Source organism: Zalophus californianus, chromosome 2, assembly GCF_009762305.2.
Source record: "Zalophus californianus isolate mZalCal1 chromosome 2, mZalCal1.pri.v2, whole genome shotgun sequence".
Taxonomy (NCBI): domain Eukaryota; kingdom Metazoa; phylum Chordata; class Mammalia; order Carnivora; family Otariidae; genus Zalophus; species Zalophus californianus.
The window spans coordinates 77,635,308-77,657,417 of record NC_045596.1 but is presented as its reverse complement, the minus strand read 5'-3'; the positions used below and the strand labels follow the sequence as shown (position 1 = coordinate 77,657,417).

The 22,110-nt window shown below is 35.8% G+C and overlaps 1 protein-coding gene and 1 long non-coding RNA gene across 2 annotated transcripts in view; one reads left to right on the top strand and one right to left on the bottom strand.

Annotated features, from left to right (window-relative positions):
* Positions 1-22,110, bottom strand: part of BMPR1B (bone morphogenetic protein receptor type 1B) — a 402,661-nt gene that overhangs the window by 294,712 nt on the left and 85,839 nt on the right. The window lies entirely within an intron of this gene.
* On the top strand, positions 10,802-12,484 carry LOC113925804. Its single transcript, XR_003521062.1, has 2 exons — positions 10,802-10,962; positions 12,452-12,484. It is a non-coding gene; the product is annotated as an uncharacterized LOC113925804 (long non-coding RNA).

The window sequence follows — 22,110 nt, the reverse complement described above, 5'->3', positions numbered from 1 at the left end:
CCACATAAAGGATCATATCATTTGCAAAGAGTGAGAGTTTGACTTCTTTGCTGATTCAGATGCCTTTTATTTCTTTTTATTGTCTGATTGCTGTGGCTAGGACTTCCAGTACTATGTTCAATAGCACCAGCGATAGCAGACATCCCAGCCGTATTCCTGACCTTAGAAGGAAACCTCTCAGTTATTCCCCACGGAGAATTATATTTGCTGTGGGTTTTTCATAGATGACTTTTATGATATTGAGGTACGTACCCTCTATCCCTACACTCTGAAGAGTTTTAATCAAGAAAGGATGCTGTACATTGTCAAATGCTCTTTCTGCCTCTATTGAGAAGATCGTATGGTTCTTGTTCTTTCTTTTATTAATGTATTGAATCACACATTGATTGATTTGAGGATGTTGAACCAATCTTGCAGCCCAGGCATAAATCCCACTTGGTTATGATGAATAATCCTTTTAATGTACTGTTAAATCCTATTGGCTAGTATTTTGGTGAGAATTTTTGCATCCATGTTCATAAGGGATATTGCTCTGTAATTCTCCTTTTTGAAGGGGTCTTTGTCTGATTTTGGGATCAAGGTATTGCTGGCCTCATAAAATGAGTTTGGAAGTTTTCCTTCCATTTCTATTTTTTAGAACAGTTTCAGAAGATTAGGTATTAATTCTTCTTTAAATGTTTGGTAGATAGAGGCACCTGGTGGCTCAGTCATTAAGTGTCTGCCTTTGGCTCAGGTCATGATCCTGGCGTCCTGGGATCGAGCCCCGCATCGGGCTCCATGCTCAGTGGGAAGCCTGCTTCTCCCTCTCCCACTCCCCCTGCTTGTGTTCCCTCTCTCACTGTGTCTCTGTCAAATAAATAAATAAAATCTTTTAATAAATAAATAAATAAATATTTGGTAAAATTCCCCTGGGAAGCCATCTGGCCCTGGGCTCTGGTTTGTTGGGAGATTTTTGATTACTGCTTCAATTTCCTTAGTGGTTATGGGTCTGTTCAGGTTTTCTATTTCTTCCTGGTTCAGTTTTGGTAGTATTACATCTCTAGGAATGCATCCATTTCTTCCAGATTATCTAATTTGCTGGCACATAGTTGCTCATAATATGTTCTTATAATTGTTTGTATTTCTTTGGTGTTGGTTGTGATTTCTCCTCTTTCATTCATGAGTTTATTTATTTGGGCCATTTCTCTTTTCTTTTTGAGAAGTCTGGCTAGGGGTTTATCAATCTTATTAATTCTTTCAAGGAAACAGCACCTAGTTTCATTGATCTATTCCACTGTTCTTTTGGTTTCTATTTCATTGATTTCTGCTCTAATCTTTACTATTTCTCTTCTCCTGCTGGGATTAGGCTTTATTTGCTGTTCTTTCTCCAGCTCCTGTAGGTGTAGGGTTAGGTTGTATATTTGTGACCTTTCTCCTTTCTTGAGAAAGGCTTGTATTGCTATATGATTGCCTCTTACGATGGCCTTTGCTGCATCCCAAAGATTTTGAACAGTTGTGTTTTCATTTTCATTTGTTTCCATGAATTTTTTTAATTTTTCTTTAGTTTCCTGGTTGACCCATTCTTCTTTAGTAGGATGTCTTTAGCCTCCATGTATTTGAGTTCTTTCCACCTTTCCTCATGTGATTGAGTTCTAGTTTCAAAGCATTGTGGTCCTAAAATATGCAGGGAATGATCCCAATCTTTTGCTACTGGTTGAGACCTGCTTTGTGACCTAGGATGTGACCTATTCTGGAGAATGTTCCATGGGCACTAGAGAAGAATGTGTTCTGTTGCTTTAGGATGGAATGTTCTGAATATATCTGTGAAGTCCATTTGGTCCAGTGTGTCATTTAAAGTCTTTATTTCCTTGTTGATCTTTTGCTTAGATGATCTGTCCATTTCAGTCAGGGGGGTGTTAAAACCCCCTACTATTATTGTATTGTTGTTGATGTGTTTCTTTGATTTGTTATTAATTGGCTGCTCCCATGTTAGGGGCATAGATATTTACAATTGTTAGATCCTCTTGTTGGATAGACCCTTTAAGGATGATATAGTGCCCTTCCTCATCTCTTATTATACTCTTTGGATTAAAATCTAATTTGTCTGATATAAGGATTGCCACCCCAGCTTTCTTTTGATGTCCATTAGCATGGTAAATGGTTTTCCACCCCCTCACTTTGAATCTGGGGGTGTCTCTGGGTCTAAAATGAGTCTCTTGCAGACAGCATATTGATGGATCTTGTTTTTTTATCCAATCTGATACCCTGTGTCTTTTGATTGGGGCATTTAGCCCATTTACATTCAGGGTGACTACTGAAAGATATGAATTTAGTGCCATTGTATTGCCTGTAAAGTGACTGTTACTGTATATTGTCTCTGTTCCTTTCTGGTCTATGTTACTTTTAGGCTCTCTCCTTGCTTAGAGGACACCTTTCAATATTTCCTGTAGGGCTCGTTTCGTGTTTGCAAATTCTTTTAGTTTTTGTTTGTCCTGGAAGCTTTTTATCTCTCCTTCTATTTTCAGTGACAGCCTAGCTGGATATAGTATTCTTGGCTGCATATTTTTCTCATTTACTGCTCTGAATATATCATGCCTGTCCTTTCTGGCCTGCCAGGTGTCTATGGATAGGTCTGTTGCCAATCTAATGTTTCTACCATTGTAGGTTACAGACCTCTTGTCCCGAGCTGCTTTCAGGATTTTCTCTTTTTTTCTGAGACTTGTAAGTTTTACTATTAGATGTCAGGGTGTTGACCTATTTTTATTGATTTTGAGGGGGATTCTCTGTGCCTCCTGGATTTTGATGCCTGTTTCCTTCCCCACATTAGGGAAGTTCTCTGCTATAATTTGCTCCAATATACCTTCTGCCCCCTCTCTCTTTCTTCTTCTTCTGGGATCCCAATTATTCTAATACTGTTTCATCTTATGATATCACTTATCTATTTCTCCCCTCATGATCCAGTAGTTGTTTATCTCTATTTTTCTCAGCTGTAATCATCAAGACAGTATGGTACTGGCACAAAAACAGACACATAGATCAATGGAACAGAATAGAGAGCCCAGAAATGGACCCTCGACTCTATGGTCAACTAATCTTCAACAAAGCAGGAAAGAATGTCCAATGGAAAAATGACATCTCTTCAACAAATGATGTTGAGAAAATGGGACAGCCACATGCAGAAGACTGAAACTGGACCATTTCCTTACACCACACACAAAAATAGACTCAAAATGGTTAAAAGACCTCAGTGTGAGACAGGAATCCATCAAAATCCTAGAGGAGAACACAGGCAGCAACCTCTTCCACCTCAGCTGCAGCAACTTCTTCCTAGACGCAGCACCAAAGGCAAGAGAGGCAAGGGCAAAAAAGAACTACTGGCACTTCATTAAGATAAAAAGCTTTTGCACAGCAAAGGAAACAGTCAACAAAACCAAAAGACAACAGACAGAATGGGAGAAAATATTTGCAAATGACGTATCAGATAAAGGGCTAGTATCCAAAATCTATAAACAATTTATCAAACTCAACACCCAAAGAACAAATAATCCAATCAAGAAATGGGCAGAAGACATGAACAGACATTTTTCCAAAGAACACATCCAAATGGCCAACAGACACATGAAAAAGTGCTCAACGTCGCTCGGCATCAGGGAAATCCAAATCAAAACCTCAGTGAGATACCACCTCACACCAGTCAGAATGGCTAAAATTAACAAGTCGGGAAATGACAGATTTTGGCGAGGACGTAGGGAAAGGGGAACCTTCCTACACTGTTGGTGGGAATTCAACCTGGTGCAGCTACTCTGAAGAACTGTATGGAGGGTCCTCAAAAAGTTGAAAATAGAGCTACCCTATGACCCAGCAATTACACTACTGGATATTTACCCCAACAATACAAATGTAGTGATCCAAAGGGGTACGTGCACCCCGATGTTTATAGCAGCAATGTCCACAATAGCCAAACTATGGAAAGAGCCTTGATGTCCATCGACAGATGAATGGATAAAGAAGATATAACATATATATGCAATGGAATATTATGCAGCCATCAAAAAATGAAATCTTGCCATTTGCAAATGACGTGGATGGAACTAGTGGGTATTATGCTAAGCGAAATAAGTCAATCAGAGAAAGACATGTATCATATGAGCTCACTGATATGAGGAATTCTTAACCTCAGGAAACACACTGAGGGTTGCTGGAGTGGTGGGGGGTGGGAGGGATGGGGTGGCTGGCTGATAGACACCGGGGAGGTTATGTGCTATGGTGAGCACTGTGAATTGTGTAAGACTGATGAATCACAGACCTGTACCTCTGAAACAAATAATACATTATATGTTAAAAAAAAAAAAAAGATAGTAGGAAAGAAAAATGAAGGGGAGGGGAATCGGAGGGGGAGATGAACCATGAGAGACTATGGACTCTGAGAAACAAACTGAGGGTTCTAGAGGGGAGGGGGGTGGGGGATGGGTTAGCCTGGTGATGGGTATTAAGGACGCCATGTACTGAATGGAGCAGTGGGTGTTATACGCAAACAATGAATCATGGAACACTGCATCAAAAAAAAAAAAAAAAAGACAACTCAAAAAAAAAAAAAAAAACAGTGGAGCTATCCTAAGGGACCTATGGAACAGCATTAAGCAGAATAACATTGCATTATAGGGGTCCAAGAAGGAGAATGGACAAAGAGCAGAAAACTTATTTGAAAAAATAATGGCTGAAAACAAACTTTCCTATCCTCAGAAAAGGAATAGACATCCAGATGCAGAAATCCCATAAAATTCCAAAAAAGATGAGCCCAAACAGATCCACACCAAGACATTATAATTGTCAAATGTTACAGAAAGAATCCTAAAAGCAGCAAGAGAAAAATAACTTGTTATATATAAGGGAACCCTGGTAAGACTATCAGCAGATTTTTGAGCAGAAATTTTACAGTCCAGAAGAGAGTGGCATGGTATATTCAAAGTACAGAAAGGAAAAAACTTCCAAACAAGAATACTCTACCTGATAAGGTTATCATTCAGATTTAAAGGAGAGATAAAGAGTTTTCCAGAGAAGCAGAAGATAGAGTTCATCACCACTGAAGTAGCCTTACAAGAAATATTAAAGGGAGGGGCGCCTGGGTGGCTCAGTCATTAAGCGTCTGCCTTCGGCTCAGGTCATGATCCCAGGGTCCTGGGATCGAGCCCCGCATCGGGCTCCCTGCTCGGCGGGAAGCCTGCTTCTCCCTCTGCCACTCCCCCTGCTTGTGTTCCCTCTCTCGCTGTCTCTCTATCTGTCAGATAAATAAATAAACTCTTAAAAAAAAAAAAAAAAAAAAAAAAAAAGAAATATTAAAGGGACTTCTGTAAGCTGGAATAAAGGGCATTAATAAGTAACCAGAAACCGTATGAAAGTATAACCCTCACTAGTAAAGATAAATATATAGTAAAGGTAGATTAATCACTTATAAAAACCAGTATGAAGGTTAAAAGATGAAAGTGGTAAAAATAACTATAACTTCAAAGGTTTGTTAAGGGATACACAAAATCAAAAACTGTAAAATGTGACATCAAAAACATAAAATGTGGTGTGGGGGATAAAGATGCAGTTTTAGAATGCATTCAAACTTAAGTTGCTATCAACTTAAATAGACTGCTATATAAAGTTATTATATGTGAGCCTCATGGTAACCACTAAGCAAAAACTTAAAATAGATAGTACAAAAGATAATGAGAAAGGAATCTAAACATAACACTAAAGGAAGTCACTAAACCACAAGGGAAGAGAGCAGGAGAAGAAAGGAACAAAGAGAAACTACAAGACAACCAGAAAACTATTAACAAAATGGCAATAAATGCATACCTATCAATAATCACATTAAATGTAAATGGACTAAATTCTTCAATCAAGACAGTGGCTGAATAGATTAAAAAAAAAACCATCTACATGCTGCCTATAAGAGACTCACTTCAGAGGTAAGGATACACACAGACTGAAAGTGAAGTAACTGAAAAATAATGCTTCATACAAATGGAAACCAAAAGAGAGCTGGGGTAGCTTACTTATATCAGACAAAATAGACTTTAATACAAAGACTGTAATGAAAGACAAAGAAGGGCCTTACTTAATGATAAAGGGGCAAATCCCACAAGAGAATATAACATTTGTAAATATTTATGCACCCAACATATAAGTACCTAAATAGATAAAGCAAATATTAACAGACCTAAAGGAAGAAACCGACAGCCATACAACAATAGTAAGGGTGTTAACACCCATTTAAATCACTGAATAAATCTTCCAGACAGAAAATTGGTAAGGAAACATTGGCCTTAAACAACACAATAGACCAGATGAACTTAATACATACAGAACATTCCAACCAAAAGTAACAGAATACACATTCTTCTCAAGTGCACATGGAACATTCTCCAAGATAGATCCTATGTTAGGCCACAAAACAAGTCTTAATAAATTTAAGAAGACAAATTATATTAAGCATCTTTTCCAACCATAGTGCTGTGAAACCAGAAATAAATTACAAGAAGAAAAATGAAAAACAGAAAATATGTGGAGATTAAACATACTACTGAACAACCAGAGTCAACAAAGAAATTGAAGGAGAAATTAAAAAATACCTTGAGACAGATGAAAATGGAAATACAATATTCCAAAACATATAGGAGGGAGTAGAAACAGTCCTGAGAGGGAAGTTCATAGCAAGACAAACCTATATTAAGAAACAAACATCTCAAATAAACAACTACCTTTCCACCTAAGGAAATAGAAAAGACCAAATGAAGTCAAAAGTTAGTAGAAGGAAGGAAATAACAAAAACTGGAATATAAATAAATGGAGTAGAGACTAGTAAGGAGGCTTAATCAGTAATCAAAAACCTCCCAACCTCCCAAAATACAGAAGTCCAGGACCTGACAATTCACTGGTGAATTCTACCAAACATTCAAAGAACATTTAAAACCTATCCTTCTCAAACTCTTCCCCAAAAAAGAAAAGGGGGGAATAGAAAATGCTTCCAAACTCATGTTATGAGACTAGGATTACCCTAGTAACAAAACAAGACAAGGACACCGCAAAAAAAAAAAAAAAAAAAAAAAAAAAAAAAACCAATATACCTGATAAACAAAGATGCAATGAATTCCTAACAAAATATCAAAATATCAGCAAACCAAATGCAAAAATACGTTAAAATGATTCAGCAACACACAATGATCTAGTGGTATTCATTACAGGGATACAAGGATGGTTCAAAATCTGCTAATCTATCACTACATTAACTATATATACTATACAAATGATACACTACATTAACAAAGGTTTAAAAATCACATGATCATGTCAACAGATACAGAAAAAGCACTGACAAAATCCAGTATCCATTCATGATAAAATTCTCATCAAAGTGGGTATAGAGAGCACATATCTTAACATAATAAAAGCCATACAACAAGCCCACAGCTAACATCAGTGAAAAACTAAAAGTTTTTCCTCTAAGATCAGAAACAAGACAAGGATGCCCACTCTCACCACTATTATTCAACATAGTATTGGAAGTCCTAGTCAAAGCAATTAGGCAAGAAAAAGAAATAAAAGGCATCAAAACTGAAAACAAAGAAGTAAACCTATCACTATTTGTGAAAAGCATCATTTTATATATAGAAAACCCTAGACTCCACCAAAAAATGGAATGTAAATTGGTACAGCCATTTTTTGCCAAGAGAGTACATCATAAACTGTCTTCTTTATACAAAACAGTATGGGGGTTCTTCAAAAATTAAAAATAGAACTATCATATGATCCAGCAAATTCCACTCTCGGGTATATATGCAAAGAAAACAAAAACACTAATTAGAAAAGATGTATGTGCCCCTATGTTCCCTGCAGCATTATCTACAATAGCCAAGATATGGACGCAACTTAAGTGTCCATCTATGGATAAATATTATATATTTTATAACTATATATATTATAAATATATATGTATATATATGTGTGTGTGTGTGTGTGTGTGTGTATATTCACACAGTGAAATACTACTCAGCCTTAAAAAAGAATGAAATCTTGCCATTCGCAGCAACATGGATCGACCTTGAGGATATTATGCTAAGTGAAACAAGACAGAGAAAGTCAAAGACCGTATGATTTCACTTCTATGGAGAATCTAAAAAAAAAAAAAAAAAAAAAAAAAAACTCATTGGTACTGATAATAGAATGGTGGTTGCCAGCAGGAAGGACAATTGGGGGGATAGATGAAATGGGTGAAGAGGGGCACCTGGGTGGCTCAGTTGGTTAAGCAACTGCCTTCGGCTCAGGTCATGATCCTGGAGTCCCAGGATCAAGTCCCGCATCAGGCTCCCTGCTCAGCAGGGAGTCTGCTTCTCCCTCTGACCCTCCCCCCTCTCGTGCTCTCTCTCTCTCTCTCATTCTCTCTCTCAAATAAATAAAATCTTTAAAAAAAAAATGGGTGAAGAGGTGAAGAGGTACAAACTTCTAGGTATAAAATAAGTAAGTCATAGGGGTGTAATATACAGCACGGTGACGCCTGTCAATAATATCGTACTGTATTTTTGAAAGTTGCAAAAAGAATAAATCATAAAAGTCCTCATCACAAGAAAAAAAAATTTTTGCAACTTTGGATGGTGATGGATGGTAACTAGATTTATTGTGATTATTTCACACTGTATACAAATATCAAATCATCATGTTGTACACCTGAAACTAAAATAATGCAATATATCAGTTATACATCAATTAAAAAAAAAACAGAAAATAAACGTGAGAGGATGTGAAGACATTTGAACACCTGTACAACACTGGTAGGACTATAAAATGGAACAGCCACTACAGAAAACAGTATGGCAGTTCCTCAAAAAATTAAAAATAGAATTACCATGTGATCCAGCAATCCCACTTTTGGGTATATATCAGAAGAATTGAAGCAGGATCTCAAAGAAATATCTGCACATCCATGTTCACAGCAGCATTTTTCACAATAGCCATGAGGTGAAATCAACCCAAATGCCCACAGACAAATGAAGGGATTAACAAAATGCAGGATGCACCTATAATGGGATATTTTTCAACCTTAAAAAGAAGGAAATGCTATCACATGCTACAATATGGATGAACCTTGAAGATATTATACAAAGTAACAAAAAGACAAATCCTGGGGCACCTGGGTGGCTCAGTCAGTTAAGCATCTGCCTTTGGCTCAGGTCATGATCCCAGGGTCCTGGGATCGAGTCCCACATCAGGCTCCTTGCTCAAGTGGGGAGCCTGCTTCTCCCTCTCCCTCTGTCCCTCCCCTGCTCGTGCACTCTCTCGCTCTCTCGCTCTCTCCCAAATAAATAAAATCTTAAAATAAAAACAAATCTTGTATGATTCCACTTATATGAGATATCTAAAGTAGTCAAACTCATAAACTCGAATGGTGGTTGCCAGTTGCTAGGTGGGGAGGAGCTGGGAATTGTTTAATAAGCACAGTGTCAGTTGTGCTTGATGACAAAGTTGTGACAATATGCTCCACAACAATGTAAATATACATAACACTACTGAACTGTACACTTAAAAGTGGTTACAATGGTAAATTTTATGCTGTGTTTCCTACCACAATTTTTTAAGGCAACAAGGCATAGGCAGTAATTGACATACATGAGGTTATGAAGTCAGAATTCATAGTCTTGAAGTATAGACAAGATTCAGAAAAGGAGAAGAGAGGAAAGTCCAGGTGGAAGACCCAACCTATTCAAAGGTATTTGGAGGAGAATAGCAAAAATTCAGGTGACAAGGCAAAGAAGAACAGAGTGGCCCAGATGAAACTAGAAAAGTAGATTGAAGATCATTTGGTAAGGTGGTCAGTACTCAAAGAGAGAGTCTCTGAGGCGACAGTAAAATAAAGCTCTGGCCAGACAGAGCAGAGGTGAGACAATGTCATCAGGAACAACTTACAAGACTGCTCAGTGCTGACCAGAGAAATCTGGCTTATGGCAAATAAAATTCAGATAGATTATTTCTAGACATCGTGTAGGCACATGTGAGATGGGACTCCACAGGAAACCAAATCAGTTGAGTTTCCCATAAAGGAAGACATATCCTAGAAAACCTTTCAAAGCCGGTATGGATCTACATTACCTTTGAATTGTATCAAGGTAAAACTTTCCTCACGCCAAATGCTTTAGGAAGAGGAATTATCTCTTATATCCTTCATCCAAAGTTTAGCTTTATGTTCACAGGAGGCATATATAAGTAATTGGGCAACAAATGCTCATTGTTTATTGCTGAATGTTTACACGGCTATGCTAAACACTCGAAACTATGAATAAAAGATAAATCCTAAATATCACAAAAAGCAGTATATTCATAAAATCATACTAACTATGAAAGACAAAGGAGAAATTTCTATTATTTCCCACCTGAAAAGTAAGGTTAATAATTTCATACTTCTACCTTAATCAAAAAATAGAATTTCAAAATGTATACTTCAAATAAATACTTGTCACCATTACTGAATATGTGATATTGATAGGGACTTTTCATATTATAAAAAATTATTTTGAAAAAAGATTTTATACTTTTAGAAGATATTTAACTACAGTTTAAACTTGAAGGCTTTGTCTACAAATATTTACATGTAGTTTTACTTAAATTATCATTTTTGAATTCCCAAACCATAATCTAGAGTTTTGCCTTCAAAGCTACTAGAGGTTAAAAGATTTTTTTAAATGCCCTTGTGAGGTCACAGAGGCTGCCAAGAGGCCAGTAAGGGAAAGCAGACCTCACTGTCTGAATGTCAATTATCCAGCCCCTGGGCACTTGCTCACAGAATGCCACAGCTTAAAATCATTATAAAGATAGCATTAAGACAATTAAACAAATTACTTGGAATCAAGAGTACTTAAAATCTATCTTTAACCTGAATAAAAGGTACCAGAGGACAACCTCAGAAATTAAGGGAAATTACAGAAAAGTGTTACAACATGAGTAAGTACTCACTGGTTTTCTTCTTGCAATTTAGTTTTTCAAGCATTCCAGAATCAAACCTTAGGGTATTTCAGCAATGCATACAAACTAAAGAAGGCCTTAAAGTATTTTAGTAATGCCCAACACTCAAAATAGTTTGTGTATATAGTAAACTAAGTTGTTTAAAAATTGTTGACGATTCAGTATCCTTACTGAAGCAATCAATCCTTTTTTATATGTGTTTACCATGTATGATTCCTTAAAACAGTGGAGTGTTAAAGATCCTTTTCTCCAGCATGAAATTATAAGTGAATATATAATACATTATTAAATCCTGAAGTCCAGAAAATCCTATAAAGGAGATCCTGAGGTAAAGCTATTAAATTATTTTTCAGAATAAAAATAATCTACAGACTACAGAGGGACAGAGGGGAAAACATCACAGATTCCCTTCCCTTTTAGAAGTATATATATGTCTGTATATGTGTATATATATACCTATATATGAATACTTATGTGAAGTGTATATATATATATAAATACTTATATTAAGTATATATATATATGTATGTATACACACCTCATAAATCAAACAGGACATTGACAAAATAGTAATAATCCTGAAGGTTAAAATATTTATATATAAAATTATGAAGTAAATGCCAATCCTTAAAAGAGCAGAAAGGATTAACAGTTCCAACTTCCAAATATATCCATATTTTACTATATCAAGAATAATAGCTTTACAAAGGTATATACATTAGCTTACTTAATCTTCACAACAAGCACACAGTATACTCAACATAGAACACAATGCAGAGCAGTAATGAGCCAAGCTGTGGAGTCAAACAGTCCCTGGGTATGAATACCAGCTCTGGTATTATTGGCTGTATGATTTTGGGCAAGATGCTTAACTTCTCCAAGCCTTGGTGTCCTCACTTGTTAATGCGGATAATAATGCCTAGCTCACATGTACTGTAATAGTTAAAGAAGAAAATGCACATGCAGCACATGACATAATCCTTCTGTCACATACATACACATACACACACACACACACACACATGCAATCATCACTGTTTACAGGTAAGTGTCCTTGTAAACTATAGAGTCTACTTGACAAAGGTGCTTATTCATCCCCTAGTGTAGGCTATTTCCATTGTTCATAATTGCTTGTCAGGAGCCTACCACAAGACACCTTCCAATGCTGACATGGGAAATCCCAAACCAAGTCAAGTTAACCTTCTTTGTATCATCTCAGTTTTAAAGAAAAAAGCTCCCAGAGTAAGACCAGAATCCATAGCAAGACTTTCGGTTATGTTGGAGCAATTATCAACTTGCTGTGCTAATAGGGGATAATTTTTGCCAGAAGAATATCAAGTGCAAAGACAATGCAAAAGTCTCATTGTAACAGAAACTTTTAAATTTACTCTCACATACTCAAGAATGTTTCATTAAACGATGAAAAATTATATCATTTCTTTTTCTTCCCAATTCTCCATTCTCTAAGGTATAACAAAACAAGCCAAAGGACAGAGAAGAGGAAAAAAAAAAAAAAAAAAGCTAAGGATGCTATTAATCCGAAATATGCACGGAACTTAAAGCTGACAGTTTCTAGTATAATAGTAATTCCATAATGACCATACAGCAAATAGCATAACCAAGTAAAGATGTTCTCTATCACAAGTGGTAAAACTGGAGTTTTTTGTTTGGTTGAAACATTTCAAAAAATCTTGGCTGGAAATAGAGAGAAAGGGAAGTCAATATACTGAGAGCTACATCGGCAAGACACTACACAGACACAGTGATTAAAAACTAGTGTGTGACTATGATGGTCCTTGAGAGCCAAAAACCCATTCTTCGGGACTGCATTCCAAGTTTAGTGGAAGAAAATCACAAAAACAAGTCCAAATACGGCACTAAGTTCACACTGCAGGAAGACTGAAATGAATTTTTATCCAAAGGTTTAAAAGAAAAATTTAGTTAAGACTGGTCATAGTTTATAAAAATAGAATTTTAAAAGGCTGTTAAGGACAACAAGATAAATTTCTTTTCCTTAAAATCTAAATTTCTCTGCAGCTTCTATAAGTAACGTAAATTTTTAAACACACAATGCACATTTTCAACCCTACTGCCCCTAAGGCTTGCTAAATATCACTTGAAAGCACTACTGAAAATTTGTTCAATCTTAAAGATAGGAGTTATGCTTTACACAAATATTGACCAGAGCTCAAACAGGAAAGAGGTGCCACTGTTCTTTAAAACCATTCATTCAGCTTTGCATCTTTAGAAAAAATAAAAGCCAAGCATATATAAAACATGTACCATTTTATAAAAACTAAAATTTTAAAAGAAATGCTTAGGTGTTGTCAAGGAAAATGACAATTAAAATGTTACCAGTTAGGAAAAGTTTTTGTACTTAAAAACACAGTCACATTTTATTTTATAACAAGTAAAAGTGAGTCTTTCAAAATCAAACAGGCCTTTTGAACCTACACAATATAGATGGAATAATTTCAGTTAAATCTAAAAGAAGATAAATAGATACTACCTGGTTAAAGCAGAGCCCAGATGCAAAGCTGAACGCTGAAGATACATGCTATCTGAATAGCATAGATTTAGCCCAAGTAGTTCAGATTAAAGAGCTGGCCATATATACTTAAAAGTCTACATTTGATCATTTAAGAAAGGCCTAAAAGAAGAAAGGGTATGTCAACATGTGATCTGGAAGAAATTTTAGCATCACAGGAAAAGTCTGACTTTCTTCTGGTGCTTAGTTTTATAAAGGAAAAAGGTTTGAGGGGGAAAAAAAGTGTAAAATTGTTTTCATACAATATGTGAATAATGAATCTAGACTTTAAAAGAAAAGCTATGGAGGTTTTATCTTTTACATTATGAAAAAATAAAATGAAACTTACAAATTATCATTCCAACTGTGTGTGTGTGTGTGTGCATAAGATGGTAAGAAATTAACTTAGACAAATCACAGCTTTCTTAATTAAAAGAGGTTTTAGAGAAATTTAAGATACAGTCTTTGTGTCTGTCCTCAAAGTGCTCTAACACTTAACTTTTAAATAATTACTCCATGGAGACTCCTACTACTATGTAAATAAGCAGTACTCACAAGAAATTAAAAATTACAGAATAAATTAAAGTGCAACATGCAATCCATCATGTCCAGTCTACCAAACTGGGAATCCCTAAGATGAAATATTTGTCTAAATAAATTATAAAGTCACTAGTTGAACATAAATACCCATCTTCTTTTCAATACTTTTGATTAATAAGAAGTCAGATGCATTCTCATAAATTGAAACACTACTCTCATGTTCCAAGAATATTTTTACCCTTTTCATGGCAATAAGCATTGGTTTTGTCTTCCTTCTGCCTAGAATGGCCTTTCTGTCAGATATAACTGTTAAAGTCATGTTGATCCTTCAACACTGAAAACAAAGGATATTTCTTGGTCCCTTCAAAGGAAATGTGATCCTGTTAGATCATGATCCTGTTAAATTTTGACCTCAATGTGCAGCTAACACTAATCTTCAAAAATACAATAATTATACCTAAGCCATAAACATGTATTGAGCTATGTGTTGGTCACTTTTTGAAGGTTATGAAAAATTCTATTTTCTGAAGGGCTCACATACAAGTATTTTCAATTTGCTCCAAAACAAAACAAAATTTCACGCATCAGAAAACTAAAAAGTTTTAAGTTAAAAGAAAATTAAAAAGAGAAGAAAAAAATAACAAAACATAGGTAGCCAAAGCCTGAGAAGCAGGCAAGGAGACTAAATTAAGACTATTCTAGGTGAAAACGGAGATGGTATTTAACGAGGATCATAAGATATAGGAATAAAGAGAAGATGAAGACTCAAGATTAAGATACTACAGGCAGGAAGAATGAGAGATTTGTTCCTAGATTCCTGGTTTCAGTGTTTGTGTATCTGGTGTCTTGTATAGGGATGTCACTCATAGGTAATAAATAACATAAAAGGACTAAATTTTATGAGGCTGATCATGAATTCAAAATTAGGCATATTGAGTTTGAGGTATAATGGAATACACAGAAAGACTGAAGCCTTTTAATGAGGGTCAAGACTTAAGGTGAGAGTATTGAGTCATGCTTGTGAATGGGGCATCTGTCCAAAGACTAAATCCATGCTGGAGAGATAAAGCGGTTTCTCAGAACCTCGGAGAATGTATATTTACAAGGCATATGGAAAAGCCAGTAGAAGTGCCTAGTGAAGGGGAAGCCATATAAATAAGATGAGAAGATAATAATAGCAAAAAGTGTCATTTTCATTGGATACAGGGAATATGCCAGGGCCTAAAACAAGTGTCTAGGGGAATTTGGCAAATCATTGATCATTAGTGATTTGGCAAAAGCAATTCCAGCTTCAGACAGTGAAATAAACAATGAATGGGTGGTCAGGAACACACACAGGTTCTTTCCAGAAGGAGAGTTAGAGCCGCAGTTAGAGGCTAACAATGGTTCAAAGAAGGGTTTTGCTAAGGGAAAAGAGTTTATAAAAAAGGAGTTAACAGAGAACAATGGAAGGGGAGAGTGAAAGGAGACAAAATTTCTGAACAAGAATATTATTTCAGTGTGGAAAGGAAGCTTATACTCAGAAAGGAGGGAAGACAGTATGAATATATGGGAATATAGGTGGATGCTGATACGAGGCAGAAAGCAGCTGGAGAGCTCTCATGACATGTATTCTCTCAATTAGAGAAAAGAAATGGTCAATCTCTGAAAAGCTACAAGGATATGCTGACGTAGAGCACATAATCCTTAGGAATGGGAGCAGAAGCGACTGGGGACAAACAGAAGCTCTGCAACTGAACAAAGAAGATGAGGCTTCCATGACAGAAATACTGACTTCATCTCGAAGGCAATGGGAACCACTGGAAGATTTTAAGAAAACAGCATGAGCAGCTTCGTATTTTGAACTATATGCTACATGTTTATACTAGTTTTAATCAATAAAAATCTCTATTTTTCTGAACTGATCTAGAATATACTCATAAAACCTGAAAATTCTTAAAATTCCATATTGTATTGAAGTGTACCATTTGTAAATTATAAAACAAACCTCGATATACCACTAAACTATTAAAAACATTTTCTTATGTATAATGTAAAAATATATAAATAGAAAAAGGCACTAAGTTGATTTTTTGAATGTTGACCTTATTTACAATTTTAAGTATGATGCAAATAAACTTCATTAAAAGGCAATCAGGGGGCGCCTGGGTAGCTCAGTTGGTTGAGTGTCTTCCTTCAGTTCAGGTCATGATCCCAGGGTCCTGGAATCGAGTCCCACATCAGGCTCCCTGCTCAGTGGGGAGCCTGCTCATCCCTCTCCCTCTGCCACTCCCCCTGCTTGTGCTCTGTCTCTCTCTCAAATAAAACAAAATCTTTAAAAAAAAAAAAAAAGGCAATCAGGCCAAGTATGACTTTTTGTGACATTTAAGCTCTGTCCTAATATTTCTAAAAGATAAAAAAAGCACCTTGAGCTTGTACCCCAATGATAATATAAATCCCTAATCTACCATGAAGAACTTCTAAGAGGGGCACCTGGGTGACTCAGTCGGTTAAGCATCCAACTCTTGACTTTGGCTCAGGTCATGATCTCAGGGTTGTGAGACTGAGTCCCATGTCAGGCTCCACGTCAGGTGGGGGAGCTTGTTTAATATTCTCTCTCTTCCTCTTCCTCTCCCTCTGTCCCTCCCCCCACCCGAAATTTAAAAATTAAAAAAAAAATTTTTTTAAATAAAAGAATTCTAAGAAATTACCTGCTTAAATGTGATTTAAATCCTTTAGTAATCCTTTAGTAAGTCTTTGACTCTTTTATTAAAGGATTAATTTCTAAAGATACAAAACAGGGGTGCCTGAGTGGCTCAGTTGGCTAAGCATCTGACTCTTGATTTCAGCTCAGGGTCATGAGATCGAGCCCCAGTCGGGCTCCACACTGGGCGTGAAGCCTGCTTAAGATTCTCTCTCTCCCTCTCCCTCTGCCCTTCCCCCACTCTCTCTCTCTCAAAAAAAAAAAAAAGAAAGAGAAGAAAGAAAAGAAATATAAAACAAAGCTACATGGCTTAGAAATAGTAGCTAACAAGCACCTCCTTCCAATGGGATTCAGGTCACCCTAATACCCAAAATCATTTCCCAATCCTCCTTCTACTTCTCTTCCTCCTCATACCTCAAAACTTCTAAATGGTACCTTCATGTTGATTTTTTTTAAAGCTGAGAGTTTTTCTTAATTCTGATTTTCATCCTGACATCCTCCCACCTGCCACTGCTTACTGTCCACCTGCCATAAAGAGAGGCAGAATGGGAGAGGTTGAAATCTATTCAGAAGGTCTTCTGAAAACCGGATGCCAGTAATTACAATGGTGGACACTCAAGCCACAGACAACTTTCTTTGCAGTATTGCTATTGCAACACATATTCCTTGAATTCTGCCCACTAAAAATGTTAATAACTGAAAACATAATCTGACCTACCATCTTTTTTACTTTTGTTTTATAAATAACAATAGGATATTGACTAAAATCTACAATAATTAAAGCAACAATTTAAATATACAATTCATCGTGTATTTTTTAATCCATCTTCCATTACCATCAACCATGTTACCATGTGCTAACTACCCGTTTACTGAATCTCACTCTGCCTGACAACCACACATTATTGTGTAGTCATTTAATGAAAGATCATTTCCAATGGGCAAGTATGAAATATCTACCAACATTAGAATATGTTGTATGATTATTTAGATATGGTTTTAGGAATGCACTATAGAGCAACTCTGAAATGTGTAAATGAATCAAAAAGATATCTGCCTCTTTCGGTTGTATAATTAACAATATTTCTGAAATAAGTTTGAGTCTGGTTCTCGTCACAAATGATTCAAGTAAATAAAACACAGCCACATTGTCTCCTAGAACTTGAGAAAAATTATAACATAAAATGTTTATCCACTAGAAAAGTCCATGTTAAAATATTATTATGTCAAAATGAAACATTAAAGGAAAATACACAACCTAAATTAGAAACCAAATTGCAACTGCAAAATAAATACTGAGTACTACTATTTTCTTCACCTTTCACTTTGAATAGCCTGAAGATCTTAGAATTTTAGTGGAAAAGAAAACCCTAATACTGTTATTCACCATTCCATATTTCCAAGAACAGTGCACTTCACTGTCCCACTTGAGTTCTTGGGGTGACCACCACGAAACAATATCCTCCAGAGACAGGTAGAGACTGGTAAACTATCTAGAAGCACCATTTCTACTGAACACAAAACTCTCTAATCTTTCATTAAAAAAAAAAAGTTTCCAAAATTTATAACTTTCTAAGTCATCTTATCTTTTTTTTTAAGGCTTCTCAGTCAAGATTAAGTATTGGTAGGCAGGCACTATGTGGCCCATAAGCACTACATAGTAAGCACTATATCGTCAGTTGCCGCTATGTATAGTTTCCTCACAACCAAAGTCTAATATGCAGTAAATACAAGCTACTTACCTACCTGGATGACATTCAGTTTAAGATAATCCTATTTTATTCAAACAGTAGATTCAAGAGAATACACAATGTGAAACAACTTCTGATTATTCCTAATGCACAAATGAAATTGTAAATAGCATGAGTCCATTCACGTATAGCAACGCGTATCATTCCTAAATTTCTTTTAGAAAATAGATTAGCAGCAATTTTATAATCAGCATGGGTTTACTGGGTAACTTTTCTGTTCAATGCTGTAATAAAGAATATTTATGGAATATCAAAAATCACTATTTGTCTACATTCACAAAGTCTGCAGTCCAGGTTGGGGATATGTGTTCTCTGAGTTCTGGTACCACGGTCTTTAGTTTGGTAATAAAAAGTAGGATAGGAGGCTTGACATGGACCCTCCCAGATGAACAGAATTCGGGGAGCTGTGTGGAGAGTGTTCCAGGACTTCAAAAGGCATAGATGGGACATACCAAAGGAAAAGTTCAATCTTGGTTAAAATGAAGTATGAACACCAAACTGGGTCAGAAAATACTCTGGGATGAAACAGTAAATACCAAGTTCAAATCAGCCTTCAAAGTTAGACAAAGAATTTAGTTCTGCACTATACATCGTTCTGAGCGCTTAATATGTATTAGCATATTTAATTTTCTAACACCTCTGAGAGATAAGATATTCTTATCCCAATTTTATACATTAGGAAACAGACAGCAATTAAATAACTTACCCTAGATCACCCAGCTCGTAAGGAGAACTGGGATTTGAATCCAATTTATTTGCAGCACTCTTTCCCATAATCACTGCACCATACTACCTATAACTCTCAAGCCAGAAGTGAAAAACATATATACATATGTGAAGGAATAAAGAACAGATGGAATGAAATGGAATGGGATCTGTGAAAGAGACAGACATATGCAATTGGACTTTAAGGCAGACTTAGTCTAAGAACTTCTTGTGGGATGGATCAGCAGCAGAAATGCCTAGAACCAAGCAACCCAGGTCTGCCAAACTCCAAGTTGGTTTGAACTATTATAAAACTGAACTTACTATAACCTCAATGATTAATAGGAAGAAAAGCAAACTCCTATGAAAACTGAAAAAAATATCTATATGTAGCAGACAACTTCTTAAAGAAAAAAAAAGGAATATGGGCGCCTGGGTGGCTCAGTTGGTTAAGCGACTGCCTTCGGCTCAGGTCATGATCCCGGAGTCCGGGATCAAGTCCCACATCGGGCTCCCTGCTCAGTAAGGGAGCCTGCTTCTCCCTCTGACCCTCCCCCCTCTCATGTGCTCTCTCTCTCTCGTTCTCTCTCTCTCAAATAAATAAATAAATCTTTAAAAAAAAAAAAGAAAAAAAGAAAAAAAAGGAATATGCCTGACTACAGAGACCGACAGATACAAAGAATTCAATTAATCGACTGAATATCTGTACCTCAATCTTGAAATTTTCTTGATGGATATTAAAGCAAACCTATTATGTGAACCTGCTGTTTAAGACCTAGGAATTAAAAAATAAATAAGAAATGGCCCCTGTCTTCACGAGCTGCCCTGAGATTATGTATATCTCATTCTATAACATCTGATAACTATTTTGGAAATAATATTTGCTCAATGATCTTAATATTTCTGGATCTCCAAATGTTTCTAAATACACAATTATTGCTCTTCAAATTTGTAGCATATATCAGCTAATTCTCAGACCTTATTTTATTTTGTCCCTACCCAAAAGAGACCAAAGATTTCCCCTTGTGAAAAAAATCTGGATACAAAATAAAATAACAGCCCCGTTAATTAAATCTTTTCAACCTTCAATTTCTCCCTTCATCAAAAGTACTTCCACCCAGTTTATGAAGTGTTAGGGAATCATTTGTGGAAGAGAGAATAGGGGCAGAAAAAATGTGCTTCTCTTATTCCAATTAGGAAGTTTAACCAAGGAGGTGGAATTTCAAATCAAAAAACCTAGTTCTAATTAGTTACAGATGAAAATCCCCAAAACCACCCTGATCACAATACAAATCATTAACTGAGCTCTTGGAGACCCAGGAAGAGAAGGATTTTTCATGATAAAATGGAAATGAATTACTTTTGAAATTCTAACCACAACACCTTTCAGTTATTTATATACAATTAAGTAATTTGCTCAGACTGAGCCGAAATAACTGAAAAATGTTTTGTTATTTTCACAGGTTTCTCAAGTATTAGTATTGAGTTATTACTGCATATTAACTCTTAAAAAAAAATAGCTCATCACTGAACCCAGTTGTTTTAAGGCTCATCATCTTTATGCCACCTGGTTTGAGCTTTGGCTGCAAAACTGCCACACTACACTGATCAAAGTGTTCACCAAATCAAGAATACAGGAGTTGACCATATGAGTATTCCAGTACTTTCTATCTTTGAATGTTCTAAAAATAAATGTGTACAAGGTATTCTGAAGCTATGACCTACCTAGCAAATTAATGTGGGAGTGCCCTTATATACACTACAGTACATAAAATAAGACTGGTTTATGGACTCTTCGGTAGAAAAGCATCCCTCATGGGAAGGATATTAATGTTGTGTTCTGTAGTCTTCAGTTTAAATCACAAAAAATGAACTTGAATAATTGAGAAAATTAAAAGCTGTTAAAAAAAATTAACCAGAACATGCATTTCTTTCAACTTCACAATTCACAGTGAATACTACCCATTCCAAAAAAGTGTAGCCTCTTGATGCTTACTTCTCACACCTCCCAAAGTAACTTGCTCTAGACAGTCTGATGGGGGCACAATTCAAATTCTTCAAAAAGGCCATGATCTAAATCACTTCCAGATTTGCCTCTGTGAGTCTAAAATTCTTGCATTAACAAAATAACATGATTATGGCAGAAGCAAACTATGTGGACATGCTTATCTATTAACATAGCAGCAAAAAGCAAGGTAGTCATCTCTATAAGAAAAACAAATAAGAGAAATAGAACAATAACATGAACAAAAATTGTTTTGGACTTAATCTCATCTGTGAATAATTAGAAGAATTTAAGTTGATTTGGAAGAGGTAAAGATTCTGAGGAGATAAGATTACAGTGTCTTTCACTTTGATGTATTGAAAATGAGGAAGAAAAAAGATCAGACACACACACAAGCGTGCGCATGCACACACTCAACCATCACAGCAACTAACCTCCCTGTCCCATTTTTCGTATGGTTGGGGTTAATAACAAGTAAGACAAGGGTTGTATTCAGTTCTTTGATTAAAACAAAATAAAGAAACAAAAAACAACTATTTTCACTCTATTTTGATTCAGGATAACTCTTAATTTTTTGGTCTATTGAAACTCATTCACAATTAAGGAGAAACAAATTCTGTGTATAATTAAATATTTGGTCAAAATATCTCCCTACACACTTAAAAATAAATGCCTAATCTAGAACTCTGTAACAGCAAATAATCATGACACGAATTCCATCAGAATGATTCTATTTTACACCCTCTGACTGTTAATATTATAGCCAGAGTTCTTCAAATTTCTCTTTTTAAATACAGTTGTTGTTTATTCTTATTAAAAAAAAGCATTCTTATTGAAGAAATTCCTGTGGAACAAAAATTGAGGAGTTACATATAAGGACAAAACAATTCCACCATTCAGAGACAATTTTAAATTA